This window comes from Otolemur garnettii, unplaced genomic scaffold (assembly GCF_000181295.1).
Source record: "Otolemur garnettii isolate 467f Iridium unplaced genomic scaffold, OtoGar3 scaffold00016, whole genome shotgun sequence".
Taxonomy (NCBI): Eukaryota; Metazoa; Chordata; class Mammalia; order Primates; family Galagidae; genus Otolemur; species Otolemur garnettii.
Window position 1 is genome coordinate 2,290,717 of NW_003852411.1, and position 16,422 is coordinate 2,307,138.

Genomic DNA, 16,422 nt, shown 5'->3' on the forward strand with positions numbered 1-16,422 from the left:
CCCCAACTATGTTATTGAGCTTGGCAGAACTGTGGGAGACATAGAAAGCATGGCCTTTACTGAGGCCTTCCATCAGTTTCAATTCAAGGTCAAGAAGGAGAACTATTGTACTATCCACAGTCTAGTTCCTCAGCAAAGTTCAGCAGGAGAACAGAGGATTAAACCCACCCAAAACAGTATCTGAAAACTTAGAGGGTGTGGGCGTTCCCTGACCTGGTTATGTGCAGGTGCTCAAATCCTCTTGACACATCAGTGGAAGGGAAAAGATCAATGTCCTGCCATGTTGAACTTGAGCAAGTGATCTGTGTCCATGATGTCTCATCTCTCTACTGAGTCCCCTTGTTGGTAGGGAAGGGAAAGGTCATAGATTTTATTCTATTGAGAGGCAGCAATAAAAAATGCTGATGAAGTGGAAAGAGACAGGCGACAGATATGATCACTTGCTGAAGACCGGCTCTATTTCCTTTGTGGGCAAATATGCCAAGTTCTCAGACTCCTGTGCCTGTGTCATTAAATCTCTAGAGCATTCTTCACTGGCCATCAACAATAAATTGGAAATCAAGTACATAGGTTCCACAGACTTGGAGCAAACTTCTTTCCAGGAAGAGCCTGTGTGGTACCCCGAAGCTCTACAGAAGCTCTGCAGTGCAGTGCTCATGGAGTGCTGGTTCCTGGAGGATTTGGTGTTTGAGGAACAGAAGGAAAAAGCCAAGAAATCGCCCAGGCTCAGACACAGAGAAAGTCTTTTTGGGGTGTGTGCTTAGGAATGCAGTTGGCAGTGGATGAATTCTCAAGAAATGTGCTGGGATGACAAAATGCTAATTCTGTGGAGTTTGACCCTAAGACCAGCCATTGGTCATAGACATGCCAGGACACAATCCTGGGCAGATGGGTGGAACCATGAGGCTGAGCAAGAGGAGAACTCTGGCAGACCAAAAACTCCATCATGAGGAAACTCTATGAAGATCCAGTCTGCTTGGAAGAGAAGCAGAAACACAGATTTGAGATTAGTCTGTTTTTGAAAAACTGGAAGAGCAAGGATTGAGGTTTGTTGGCCAAGATGTTAAAGGAGAGAGAATGAAAACTGTGGAGTTGGAAGATCAACTCTTTCTTTGCTGGGGTTCAGTACCATCCCCTGTTCCTGTCCAAACCTATCAAGCCCTCCTCACCCTACTTTGGCCTCCTCTTAGCATCTGTGGGGCAGCTCTGGCATCACCTCCAGAAAAGCTGCCAGCCAGAGCCCAGGGACACACATAATGACAGAAGTGGAAGTGGCTCTCCTGACTCTGAAATCACTGAATTGAAGTTTTCATCAATAAATCATGACTTTCTTACAGCCGATGATTCTTCAAGAGAGCCTTCAAAGTTTGGTAGAGTTTACAGCTTGGATTTTACACTTCCTTTAAATTATGTTTTTATTAAGATTATTTTGTTACAGGGGAAAGGTATTTAGAAAACTGTCACTTTCCATGTCCCATCATGTCTACTGGCTTCTGCGTGGTGCCCTGCCTGTTGTGTGACAACCTCTTTTGCAGTTCTTGAGTTTCTGAGACTAGAACCAGAATGTCTATATGAGAACTGAGGGTGGCCAGAGCTGGCAGAGCGCCCCGTCCATCACCATGCTTCTCGACTACCTCACATCATTGTGGATTCCAGTGTGCCGCCTGTGGCTTTCCCTGGGACCCCTAGACCCTAGACCATTATAAAGTGTGCCATGGGGACTTAATGAGCACAAAAAGATAATTTAACTGGTACTTGCAGTGCTTGGTGCTGGGGACCTGAGGGTGCCACCTGCCCTTTAAAGCAGTGACTGAGCCCAGAGACAGAATCTTAGTCCTGCCCTGAATTGTGGGGACTCTTATGCCAACTTTTGGTTGGTCCTTATTGTCCAAGTTGATGGTTAGTTTGGTGACACATACAACAGCAAGTCTAACTCTCTGAGGTCTGATTTTAAAATCTCCCTGCCTCTGGCTGTGCTTCCTATTCCTAGGGCTGGGAAATACTCCTTGTATCAAGGGGTCACTTGAAATAGAACAAAGGATTTTTTGGGGGAAACTGCTGCTAACACCCTCTCACATATAGACAGCTTTGACTTGAGGGTGGTACTTGTTTCTTTCAGAATGGTGTAACTGAAGTTGAAATGCAACATGAAGCTTTTTAAGAAAAGCTATTTTCTTAATGTGACGTTAACAATAGGCATAGCTGGGTGGCTACTACATTCTGGCTGGACTTGATGTAGACTCTAACTTAAGAGATAATGTGGAACAAGAGAGAAAGAAAAAGAAAATACAAATGAGTTAACAAAGAATTTAAAAGTAAATTCATAAAGGGAAGACCTATACAGGCTTTGTACAGGAAAATCCTATTTTGGTTGTACTCACATATTTGGGGGTTTATAGTGGGGAAGACAACGTTATTTCCAGAGATTAAAATACTGGGTTGCAAGATATATAAGTGTTTCCAAGGACAGGTGTATCTTTGTTCTTCAGGTGTAACCTTGATATCTTCTTTGAGAACTTTGTCTTCCCCGTCATGAAAGAACAGGAGATGCAGTTTTCCCTGGACATTTTGAGTTTAGCTCTTTTGCTTTCCTTTCTCAAGTCAGAAGTCAGGTTATCAGATCACCTGGGAAAAACTCTTTCCTTTCTGTGATTTTAGCCTATGTAATTCTCAGCGCTTCTACAGCTCTTCAGTATCTTTAAAACATGTGATTTTTAAAAATAATCTACAGCTCTTCAGTATCTTTAAAACATGTGATTTAAAAAAAAATTTAACTTTTCCAATTGTCTCAAGAGTTGCCTTGACATGATCTAGTACATCTTTCATGATGTGGAAGTCTTGCTTATTATACTTAAAATCTCATTTTGATGCTGTATATAATTACTGGTAATGTATTTGATGTGAAGTATTGTGCAAATATTTGCTTGCAACTTGGACCCCCGTCATATGGTTTATAAATTGCATCTCCTCCCAGAGAATGTGCTGTTGGCATGATGGTTCTTCTAGGGCTTGAAACACTCTCTGCTGGGACCTGCCTTCTCTCTTTTTGTCCACAGGCCTGACCACATCTCTGCTGTATTGCATCTGGCTGAATTCACAGCCTCTGTTACCTACCTGAATCCTGCAGTCATCTCAGTGTGTGGTCCTCAAACCCTCCAACTGTGAGAAAATCATATCTGTCCTGTCTTTATCTCAGCGTCTTATGTAGATGAGCTCCTGGAATGCTTAAGTCTTGATCCATTTCCATAGAAACTTTCTGGTTTACCTTTTGAAGATTACTCAAAGGGCTCTCTAAAAATCTATCTATCTATTTTTTTATCATTGCCCATAAACTCTTGATTCAAATTTTTTTTTGCCAGAAAAGATGGCAGCCACACAATTTACTATTTTTCTTTATCTCTATCTATCTGTCCTACCAATCATCAGCTATCTAATCTACCTATTTGATTGACCTTATTATAAGAAAATGCAGAGCCAAATTTGAATATAAGTGGCAGCAATGTTATTGGTAGTTAAAAGAGGGCATCTTCTCTGCCTAGAGTACTTTTTCTACTTTTCTTAGTTATATCTTTTGCTCTAATGTATTGTAAATTCTTTAGAAAGACAAGGGGTATGTCATTTGACACATAAAAATAATTTGTATAAAAATTAAAAATAACATCTATTTATCTGAGTTTGAGTTTTGCTTAGCTTGCAAAACAACCAAAATTATGCAGTGTTAATCAGCTGAACATTTCTTTTTCTTTTTGCAGTTTTTGGCCAGGGCTGGGTTTGAACCCACCACCTCCAGCATAGGAGGCCGGTGCCCTGCTCCTTTGAGTCACAGCGCCACCCTTGCTGAACATTTTCTTAAGGCATATTTCAATATTAAATTCTAATAATACATATACATGATTTATAATTTCTGAGATAAAATTTTACTCCTATAACAAAACAGAGTCAGAACTTAATATCTGTTTACCTCTGGATGTGTTATTTCTCTTATACTTTGGAATAATCTTAAAAAATAGAAAATATTTTTAAGAAAATTGAATCGGGTGTGTTGGGTTCAGGACTTCACAATTGGTTGCGTTGCTCTTTAAATGGAGCCAAGATTATTTGCTATTTATACCTTTGTGGATAGACAGAAATTGCTTCCTGTCATCATTTGTTCAGAAACAGAAGACATCTGGTAGTAGATTGTGTTGAAATCATTTGGCTGGGTGGGGGGAAGGAAAATAAATCATCCACTTAACAGCTTGCCAGATGGTTGAAAAAAAATGCCCTAACTGATATGTGGGACAATTTTTCTTAAGTGCTGGGCTGTTCTTGAGAACATAATGCTCAAATGAATAGACAGCCTCAGACAAAAAAATATAGTCATACTGTGATAACTCGATAGGCTTTAGTGAACTTTTTAGCTCTCAGTGAATTTACGTTAGAGCACAGGTTTTTCTGGGTACAGGGAGAATTGAATACTTTGGATTTCAAATCCAAACTTGTCATTTAATTTAAAGCATTAAACATTTCCAGTTTTCACACTTACTTTAAAGAAAATGTGATGTGAGATTAAATAACACAGCCACATAATTGTCCTTGACAATAAAAGGGTCTCTTCAGAATTATTTTGAGATGGGTAGTAATATACAAATTTGACTTTGGCTGATGTTATCTTTTTATTCACATTGGATTAAATTAAGATAGAGATTCATTTCATCCACAAGAAGCTTCTATTTTTCTTTGTTTCAGCAGGAGCTAAAAACAATGAAGGTATACCTCAAATATTACAGATTGAGTCCCAGATCATTGCAGTGAGGCAATTATTGCAATAATGTAAGTCACACATTTTTTTTTTTATTTCTCTGTGCATATAAAAATTATGTTTACAGAATACTATTAAGTATGCAACATTATTATGTCTAAAAAATGTAGTATCTTAGGTAAAAATACTTTGTTGCTGACACAGAGACATGAAGTAAACAGATGTGGTTGAAAAAATGGTACCTAGAGACATGAAGTAAACACATGTGGTTGAAAAAATGGTACCCACAGACATCTTAATATAGAGTTGTCACAAACTTCAATTTGTTAAAAAAAAAAAAAAATGCAATATTTATCAAGGGCCGTAAAGTGAAGTGCAATGTGGTATGTCTGTACCTTGTTCTTTCTGGAAGCTTTGAATCTAGGCAATGTTTGCTGGGTTTCTACCATGTTATATTTTGGCAGCTCTGAAAGCTTGCTGGAAAGGCCCAGCCTTGCGATTCCACCCTCTGTGTTATACTGGGGTGGAGGCTGAAGCTTGGAAGTCAGGGTTGGGGTTGTGTCTATCCAGCCAGTAACTGCTGTGTGCTCTGGGGAAATCACCTAGTGACTCTAGTTTCAGCTTCTCACAGGACCGTTCTGAGGACTAAATGAGAAAATGTTAAATATTTAGTAATTGTTAGCAATAGTAATAATGATGATAATCATTATCTGCCTCAATGACAAACACCCAACCTTCTCTATGAAAGAGGTTTTACAGTGAACCTGGATACATGGCTTCTCCCTCATGTCGGAATCTTTCCCATTAACACAAATATATAAATCTGTCTTGAATTTTCTATTAAACTCTGTCTATGTCTTTCTTAACCAGCTCGGGCCGCTATAACAAAACACTAGAGGCAGGATAAATTAAATAACAGATACTGATTTTCTGACAGTTTTGGAGACTGGAAGTCTAAAATCAAAGCATAGAGATGATCACTTTCTGGTGAGGCCTCTCCCTAGGTTGTAGACAACTGCTTTCTTGCTTTTTCCTCACCTGGAAGGAGAGAGAGTGAGGAAACTCCCTTGCCCAATCAGTAAAGGCACTGATCTCATCATGGTGGGGAGTCCCATCCTCATGACTTAATTTAACTTAACTGCCTACTAAAATCTGCATCTCTAAATGCTATCACATCAGGGATTAGGGCTTCTACATACGGATCTGAGAGGAACTGGTTCAGTCTGTAGCAATATCTGAGCACAAAGGCCATGCCCCCTTTGTCTTTGTAAGTTCTCAGTGTGCAGTGGGGTGCTTCCCACAGAAAGGACATCAGAACGGTACTGATGCCTAATTCATAACCAGTTCAGTAACCAGTTAAAGTGACACAGAACCTCTGCCTGTGTGAGCTGCAGACACTCTATGTCCGAAAATCCTAATACCCAGGATTGCCTGAAAGAAGAAGAGGCATCACCGCCTCCATCATGCTCGCAAATGGGAAAGCTTCCTCTGTGGCACTTCAGGGGAAAGGATTGAAGGTGGGCCCTCCCTCTGGAATCTTTCTTGGGTAATGTAGGCAGGAGAGAGTAGTGATTAAGGAATACAGAATCCAGAGTTCAGGTGGCCTGAATTTAAATGTCAGCTCTGCCAATTTTGAGCTGTGTGACTTTGGGCCTTAATGTTCCCATCTGTAAAGAAGGATAATAGTGGGTAATGACTGTGTGCTTCTTCCCACATACCTGTTAATAAAATTTATATTAAATTTTGAAAACAAAATAAAATTTGTGTGTCTTTTCTTTGGAAAAGAAAAAGAAGGCTAATAGTACTTCCCTCATAGGCGTGGTGTCAAGATTATCTGATCCACAGCCATTTGCATATCCACATTGCATATAGCAGTGCATGTCATGTAAGTGTGGGCTGTTATTGTGCATTTTGGGGGAACAGGGCTGTGGATATGTGTTCTTGGGATCCATTTTACTATATTCCCCAGAAAATTAGAGCCTGGAATGCTGACGATGACAATCTCATTCTAATTGATAAAGCACATTCTATTGGTGCTGCTATCTTTCTAGTTTCTTTGGATAAATAAAGGGAGTTAGGCTAAAGCTCTAGATTCAAGGGTTAGAAGAAATTTGTGGCTTTTAGTTTTAATAGTAAAGGAACTGTTGAGGATATATACACAATTAAAGAATTTATTCAGGGGATGAGCCTTCCATTTTAATTTATCCTACTTTTATGAACTTGGTCTCCCCCCACCCCCAGAATCTGTAGAGGCAAGATAATTCTAGTTCTTGACAGAAATACACACTGTTATCATTTTATGTTATTAGCTAACACATTATGGTCATTATTTCTAACTGGAAAATTTAGAGATGGGGAAAAGTTGCAAGAGCTTGATCAGGACTATTATAAAAGTCTTTGTTGTGTTGACCTCAGCTCTGATTTTTCAGTTAATGTGTACAGGGCTAAATACAAATAAATTCTGATTGCAATTCTGTATTGTTATTTAAGGAGCATCTTCACAGAAACTGTATGCTGTGTTAGTGTTTCTAATAACAGCTACCTTTCATTGAACACCCATTTATTAAGTGCAAGACATTTAATGTACATATTGTCTTTGAAAAAGACATTTTAACTATTTCAGGATATCTGCTTAGGATGTAAGGAGTAGGTTTTATGGTACTTTCTATCACCTTTTGAACTATAGAGTTTAGTTGCTATCTGGGGGCATTGGGAGAAACCCTCTCTTCTAGAATCTGTTTGTATCCATAAGTTTACATAGATGCAGAGGAGTTTCCTCTGAGGACAGAGGCCCACACTGATGCCTTCTTTTTGAAATTCAATGTTATTAAGTGTTTCTTGCAGCCTCTATTGCTGCTTGATGGTGGGGAAGAGCAGTGAAGGTCCTAAGAGTGAATTCACCTCTACCAGAGTAAATAAATATGGGGTGAGGTTCTGCCTCAGGGTCTGCAGTCTGAAGGCAAACTCTGTACTGGGGCTATCAAGTGGCTGATATTGCTGGCCTTAATTGAACTAAAAACACACACACCTGAGAATACTATCTGCATTATGAACCAAAGACCTAATCAGGCCAGTTTTGTTATTGAGTTTTCCTTTCCAAAACTGTCTTTTTAAGAAGTAGCATGTATCAGTATAGAGGATTGAACATCATGCCTGATATAACAGTCACCAATATCAGAACTCATCTGAGGAATTGCTGAGAACAAGACAATTTCCTGGCAAGCCTGGAAATCTCTTGTGACTTGGAAGGCAAGTCACCAAGTAACTCAGTAATCCTGGAGGAGCAAAGATCAGTCCTGTAGTAGTAAGGCTGATGTTAAACATCAAGCATTTTATGGCAGTTCCTTGAAAGATCAGTGGGAGAAAATTGGATGTAGTCATTTTGGAAATTATTTCCTTGAGTACATAACTTTTTACCACCTTTTGTTCTCTCATATAAGATCAGGTTCTTGAGCACATAGTCCCTAAAGCACATGCAGCCTCTACATGTCTTTGTTTAGTAGTCTTTCCTGTCACGACCCGTTGGGCTCCTATGGCCCTGATCTCAGTTAGCATAGGAAGGAACCAGGCAAGAGGTGGATTAGAAGTACAAGCTTGCAGAAGGCGGGCTAGCCCTTACTTTCTGGGTAGCCCCTAGCAACCTCCGCACCAGCCTTTTATTGAGCCAGAACAATACAGGTGAGGGGAATAATTAACAATGACTACATGCTGAGGGCACGAGCTCTTCTTCCACAAGGAACTCCTGTGGAAGAATGGCCCGAGGTCCATGCCTCAGCTGCAGATCATCTTGCTCGGATGTCATCTGGCTCTTGGCATCTCCTACACTTTCCTCCCATTATCTTCTCATTAAAAGGACTCTGCAAGAAATGCTCAAGGCTATCCTGCACCTATGGTTAGCTTCACCTCTCGCAGCTTGTATTGTCAATCCATGTTTCACGTGATCGTTTATGCGGTCACGACATTTAGTGCAGTTGGCCGGATCTGGACTGGGCCACAGACCAAAGGAGAAAAAACACTTGGGGTAAGTGAAGCCTTTGGCAAACACCAGCGGGAGTTTACAGGGAAGCAATGGGTAATTCCTCATCTATTGAATCACAATATCTCTGGCTTTTAAAGACATTATTAAAGTCAACCCGAGTAAAAGTGAAACAAAAAGTTTTTGAAGAATTATTTAAACATGTTAAGAAACATTGTTATTGGTTTCAACCCACAGAAGGGCAGTTCTTAAGGTAAAGGTTTGGAAATAGGTTTTGAGAGCTCTCTGTAGAGCTCATCAATTAGGAGATATGACACCCATTACAGGTATAGTCCCTATGTAACTTAATTACTTTAGCCGTGCAACCTCTACAGTCAGAAACTGATGAGAAAGGGAATGTTACAGTGTAGTTGTGACATATCAAGGAATTACATGTTGAGGAATTACAACAGCCTAAGAAAGTTGCTGTTGCCTCCACCACATGGTTAATTGGCTACTAATTGGGACCCCAGATTCAGTGACTGAGACACCAGAAACAATGGTCGCTGTTGGTCTGGATGAGCCCACAATTCTGAGGCTTGCTTAGTGTTAGAGAGTTGTGATATCAGCTTCTGCTGTATGGACAGCGAAGGGGGCACCAGGAGTTCTCTGCCAAGCCTTGTCTGCCTGGCAGATGGCCACAGTAGCAAGAGCTACATCATTACATGCTCTATGGTCACTTTGGGCCACATTTTCTAGATCACTGACCTCTCTTCTTGTTCTGCTTGACATTCTTTTAATTTACCGTAACCCAGAGCTCTCTCCTCCTTACTCTCTGGACTCTGTGGGAGCAATTGCTGGAACTGAGGAATGGGCATCCATGGCAAACTAAAGATGTGCTAATTCCCAGGGGGTAGGAGAATGTGGCACTTTTAGGGGAGTCCATTTCTAGAGGAGGCTGTATTTGAGCCAGAAGTTGGGGAGTCCTCCTCCCAAGATTATGCATCCCAGTTTCTGCTCTGTTTGCATCTGGCAAGAACAACTAACACCAGTTCTGGACCATGAATAAGCAACCTGGAGATGCTTAAGTTTAAAGGACAGGAGTGGAGCCTAGAGGAAAGTGGATTCCTCTGAATTGGTGCATGGAAGTACTTGGTGTTTTATTTTGAAATAACACTACATAGAAGGCATTGTTTTCCAAGATGGTGAAAACTAGACATACTAGCTACATTTCTAAACTTTATAACTGTTATGTAAGATATATGATATTGCACCTATTTTACCTGTAAGAAAATTTAAATTAAACAAGATGAAGTGATTTACTCTTTACTGCTAAGTAGCAAAGCCAGGCTTGGAACCAGAAGCACAAAACCCAAGCTTTTGCTACCATGCTGTTTATTGTTTCTCTGCATATATATGGTTGGTGTGCTAGAATAGAATATTGAAAAACAAAAACAAGACAAAAAAAAGAAAGACAAAAACAAAAAACAAAAAACAAAAAAAGAAATTTCACCTGGGTCCAAATCCCTGGCCAAGAAACACTTTCACATTAAGCTAATTTTGCATTCTCTTATGTAATTTTCTTGTTAACTACAACTGTACTTAGCACAATTTATGAATAATATACTCTTTGAAAGTAAGATAATGTTACAGAAATGAGGGAACAATAACAAATTTTATATGAGTATATCTATATCCTGATCTCTCTATAAATCTCCAAAACACCAATTTATTTCTTTAAAAATATTTTTAAGTGACTGTTTTTACAATGCTGCATTATAACTCTTTAGGTCATTGGCAAGAATAAAGAGAACAATGTTCTCTTAGGAGGATGTTATGTGAGGATGTAGTTGGTAAGAGAAACATTACACAGAGGTTGGCAAGGTTTTAAGATAGATAATAATATTTTATATTTGTCTGGCACTTATAATATTCACATCATATATATGTAATTTACCATATTTAATTTACTTAACAACAAGGTTATAGTAAGACTAGTACCATCCCTTTCGCTTGTCCTAATAGGGAAGCTGAGGTTCAGAGAGGTCAAATGCTTTATTCACTGTCACTCATGAAGTTAATGCCAAACTGGGATTAGAATTTCTAACTTTGGGTCTTTTAGTTTAATGTTCTTTTTTTCATAATCTGGAATTTATGACCTTGCTTTTTTCATGAAAAATATGAAGTCACCTCCATGAGTTTTCATTTTATTATAGTTTTGCGATAACATTTGAGCATGCAGTTAATTTAGGAAAAGGTTTGTGGCAATCTTTAAGAGGCAAGGTGCTGTGATTCTTGAGTTCATCTTTTGTCCATGTTGAAGTTTTGGGAGAAGGACCAGCACGTGATTATGCAACATCTTAGGAGAAGTTTGTCTTGGAGCTAGAGTGACTCAGGGATCTGCTGGGGCGATGACATGGAATTTACTGATTAACGAGCTATTAAAAATTAGGCAAATTACTGATATTTATTATACCTTGTCAGTATACAATATTTTCCTTAATTTGATGGTTGTTGCAGTACAGTAACATTTAAGTATCACATTTCATGTAAAGGAAAAATCTTCTGTTGAACTAGTGTCAGAATAATTATGATATTGAAACTAAACTAAGGCTACATAGAAGAATGCTTGATTGTTTTGGGAAGTGTGTAACTCACATTGTCTATTATTTAAGCAATAGAGTGAGTGCTCTTCAAAGCTGATTTATGAAAAATACCCTGCAAAAGTTGACTTAGAATACCACACAGTATAAAAGCTTCCTGTGATCTTTGAGAAAGGCACTATTGAGTGTATCATTCTCCCAACAGGAATGAGCATTGGGAAGCATCCTGTCAGCTCCTGTACACATAAAAGGAATCAGTTGCTTTTGCCCTTAGCACTCTCCCACAGACAATACACTTTGGTATTTGTCTTAAAGAGACCAATTTAATCAGTTAAGAATCATGCAAATTTGGCTTCCTCCAGTTTGCCAACATAAACACATACACTATAACCTGAGTTACAGTGCATGCATCTTAGATCCTATGGATTTTATGACCAGATGTAGAACAAAAATGAAAATGACACAGGCACTTACCTGAGTAAAGCTAACAACATAATTTTCACCTGAGAGTCACTGGTGTTTTAAATCTAGTTGTGTTTTTTATTTCCATTGAACCAGTGATATGTTAATAAATGATTGTAGTAGAACATATTTTTAAGTTTTTCTTATAACCACACATATTGAAACAATTAAAAATCTTGGAACAAACATTTGTCTTCGTGCAAATAAATTGAAACAACCTAATGTCAAACAGTGGATAGAAATCTGAGTTTACTTTCAGATGTCTTAGCATGGATGAAACTGAGAGGATTGCAAGGTCAGTGAAAATAGGACGGAGTCAGTCTTTCTCACTGGTGCACTTTCTTGCCTAGCACACTGTCTGACACACAGTAAGTACCCCCGTTTCTCACTATAAATTGATTGATTATGAATCATTCAACCAGGGGTCCTCAAACTTTTTAAACAGGGGGCCAGGTCACTGTCCCTCAGATCGTTGGAGGGCTGGACTGCGGGCCCCGGGACGACTTGGCTGCTAAGCAGGCCAGGCAGCAGCTGCAAAAACACCTAGTTGGGCTCGATAAATGTCCTAGGCGGGCTGCATGGGCCATAGTTTGAGGATGCCTATATTCAACAGTAGCATTAATCAGGGTATCTATAATGTGTTACAAGTGTCAGGGTACAGCAGTGAACAAAAATCCCTCCCTTCTTGTGGGTTGAGACAGGCAATAAAGAAATAAAGGCATAATGAAATATCAGAGAACCCTAAGTGTTATGATGAAAAGTAAACTGCTTAAAGGGATTGAGAGGAACACAAGGTGCTATTTTGGATAAGGTGGTCAGGAGTATGCTAAGATGGTAATACAGTCAGCCCTTTCTATCCATGGATTCCACATCTGTGGATTCAACCAACTGCAGATTAATAATACTAAAAAAAACCCAGTATTTCATCTATACTGGATATGTACAGAGTTTTTTCCTTGTCAGTATTCCCTAAACAATATAACAAGAATTTACATAGCATTTAAGTAACCTAAAGATAATTTAAAGTATATGGGAGTGTGTGTGTATGTGTGTGTGTAGGTTATATGAAAATACCACCATTTTATATCAGAGATTTGAGTATTCATGGATTTTGGTATCTAAGGAAGGTCCTGGAACCAAACACCCCAGATATCAAGGGACAGCTGTATTTGAGTGGAAGTGAAAAAGCAACATGGCCATCTGGGGACACAGCATTACAGGAAGAAGAAACAGTAAGTGCAAAGGGAAATGTTGGATGAGTTGAAAAAAAAAATGTGAGGAGGTAAGTTATGGAAGCAGAATACTGGTTTTAATCATACTTATGTAACTAACTATGAAAAAGAACTGTATTAATTCTCTCAAACCTCAGTTACATCCACAGTTCCATTTCCTATCTTTTTTAAGTTGTAAATAAACAATAATCTTCCTGAGAGAGAAACAGTGCACTGGTTCAGTCACTTTACCAATGACTTCCTTTGGGGCAATCTCATTTCATTTTCAGAACAATCCCACAATTTTCTTACTTATCTATACATTTTGAAGAACTGAGGTATGGAGACATTAAATAGCTTATCATGATTGCAGAGATGATCAATGTCTACGGTGGGATTTGAACTAGGCAGCCTGACTCCAGACCCTATGCATTTGCTCTTTCAGAGCTGGCTTCACACCCAGGCCTGTCTGAGCCTGAGGTCTTCTACTACACAGTATTTAGATACTTTATTGGAGTATGGAAAGGGGGGATGTGTTGACCTATAGTCTGAACGTCAATTCTGGAGAAAAATTTCAAGGCCAGATAATTTTGAGGGATATCCCCTCTAGATATCTTCTGTGGGGAATTAAATAATAAACTGTAGGAAAAAGAAAACCTTTAAAAAGCTTTTCAACAAGAATTCTGGCCACAACTCTATGACATATTTATGAGAAGGACCATGATGTAAGTTAACACCAGCTTGCTAACTTGTATCATGAATTAATTTTGGATTATAGCTTGAATTAATTTTGGAACGTTGTCTGGTTCTGAGGAATACACCCTATCTGTCAGTGTGCGCCCTCCAGCATAGTGGATTGGTGTTCATGAGGCATCTTTCACAGGGAGGATTAAAAAACAATATTAGCAAAAATCAAGTGTTATCACAAACAGATTCTTCAATCTTTCAGAGTAGAATTGAGGCTCAAAGACTAATGTAGGTCCTCTAACATTAGGTCAAGGCTAGTTCAGAAAAGTTAGCTGGCAGGATTAAACCACAGTATTTGTGATAATATGCAGTGACATTTTGGGCACCTTTTGGTGAAATCCAAATTTCTTACATCTGTTATTCATATGGAGAGAAAAAAAGGAGTAAAATATGAAATATAGATATTTTATTCTGACAAGTTCTCTCTGTTCTGGGTCCTTACAATGTCTGAAGAAGAGATTCCAACTGTGGTTGTTGATAATGCAGGCTGACTGGGAAGCAATTTCAGACATTACTCTGTTATTTCTTATTCCCTGAAGAAAGACGCCTTATTTGAAGTGTCCCCATAAATGTTGTTGTTTTATTCTCTTCCAATGGAAATAACTAAAATTAAGTCTACTTTTGGATCTGGAGCATTGCTGTAATTCATATTCACTGATTTTGGAAAGTGTCCTTCTGCTGTTATGATTTTCCATTACTACTTGGTACTTTCTGAGATGAGAAACATAGGGAAAAATTTCATATTAAGTAAATGTGTTCCTGAGACATGTGCACAGCACCATAAAAAATCCCTGGAACTCTTAGACAAATAAAGGCTTCATAACTGAGTTTGACCTACTTATAACAGATAAAGAATAAGGCAATTTAAGGGTAGGCAATTGCCAAAGATGAGACACCTTTTAGTTCCTAACAAAGCGCTTTATTCACATTGATAATTTGGGGAAGACTATGCTTGGCTTCTTGCTTATTACCTTACAGGCATAACAAAATTGAGATATTAATCACAAATAACAGGATTCCTAGGCCATTTCATTCATTATTGATTTGGAATTGGTGAGGGTATCTAGTTCAACATTTTTTATCATTATGTTACTTTCTCTATTAAACACTTCTAATATTTTAGCTCGATATATTTAAACACTAATTATAATAAAACTCCAGGAAGCTGAAATGATGGCTAGATTCAAGCTCAATTAAAGCCTTTAATGTTGAATAGCAGAAACATGAAAATATAACTTTTAAAAAGGGAATATGTAAAAATATTAACAATCTTTCAGTTATTTGATTGGAAGCCATACCAATATTAATATAAAACTTACACTAATTAAGTAAAAAATTCTTCTTCTTCAATTATCACATTTTATGTAAAATTAATAAAAAAATAAGAAAATTGCGTTGTGCTGTGGTTTTATAATATTTAGTCTAGGTCAAAATGTTCCTTTAAATTCTTAAAATCTGAAGATGTGTATGGTTTAGTTAGTAGTACCATGCCACTGTTAATTTCTTATTTTTGGCAAGTGTTCCATATTTGGCTAAGGTGTTATTATTAGGGGAATCTGAGTGAAGGGTACACAGCTACCCCCATCTCTTTGCAACTTTTCTGTAAATCTGAAATTATTACAAAATAAAAAGTTTATTTAAAAAAATAAAAAAACTCTAATATAGCATAACTCAAAATGTAATGTCTGCTCTTTTTTAAAATTAAATCATAGCTGTGTACGTTAATGCAATCATGGGGTACAATGTGCTGGTTTTACATACAATTTGAAATGCTGTCATCAAACTAGTCAAAATAGCCTTCATGGCATTTTCTTAGTTATTGTTTTAAGACATTTATATTCTACATTTAGTAAGTTTCACATATAACCTTGTAAGATGCACCAAGGTGTGGTCCCACCAATTAATCTCCCTTCCCCCATCCTCCCCCCTCCCCTCCCCTCTCGCTCCCCTTTTCCATTCTTCTTGGGCTATGATTGGGTTATAGCTTTCATAAGAAAGCTATAAATTGGTTTTATAGTAAGACTGAGTACATTGGATACTTTTTCTTCTACTCCTGAGATACTTTACTAAGAAGAATATGTTCCAACTCCATCCATGTAAACATGTAGGAGGTAAAGTCTCCATCTTTCTTTAAGGCTGCATAATTTTCCATGGTGTACATATACCACAATTTATTGACCCATTCGTGGGTCGATGGGCACTGGGGCTTCTTCCATGACTTAGCAATTATGAATTGGGCTGCAATAAGCATTCTGGTATAAATATCTTTGCTGTAGTGTGATTTTTGGTCTTCTGGATACCTAGTAGAGGAATTGTAGGATCAAATGGCAGGTCTATTTTTAGTTCTCTAAGTGTTCTCCAAACATCTTTCCAAAAGGAGCGTATTTGCATTCCCACCAGCAGTGTAGAAGTGTTCCCTTTTCTCCACATCCACGCAAATATCTCTGGGTTTGGGACTTTGTGATGTGGGCTAATCTTGCTGGAGTCAGATGATATCTCAAAGTAGTTTTGATTTGCATTTCTCTGATGATGAAGGATGAGCATTTTTTCATGTGTCTGTAGGCCACACGCCTGTCTTCTTCAGAGAAGTTTCTCTTCAAGTCCCTTGCCCACTCTGAGATGGGATCACTTGTTCATTTCTTGTTAATATGTTTGAGTTTTCTGTGGATTCTGGTTATTAACCCTTTGTCGGAGACATAACCT

The 16,422-nt window shown here is 38.3% G+C and overlaps 1 pseudogene; it reads left to right on the plus strand.

Moving 5' to 3' along the window:
• Nucleotides 1–1,453, plus strand: part of LOC100955205 — a 1,841-nt pseudogene extending 388 nt beyond the window's left edge.
• The last annotated feature ends 14,969 nt before the right edge of the window (nt 1,454–16,422 follow it).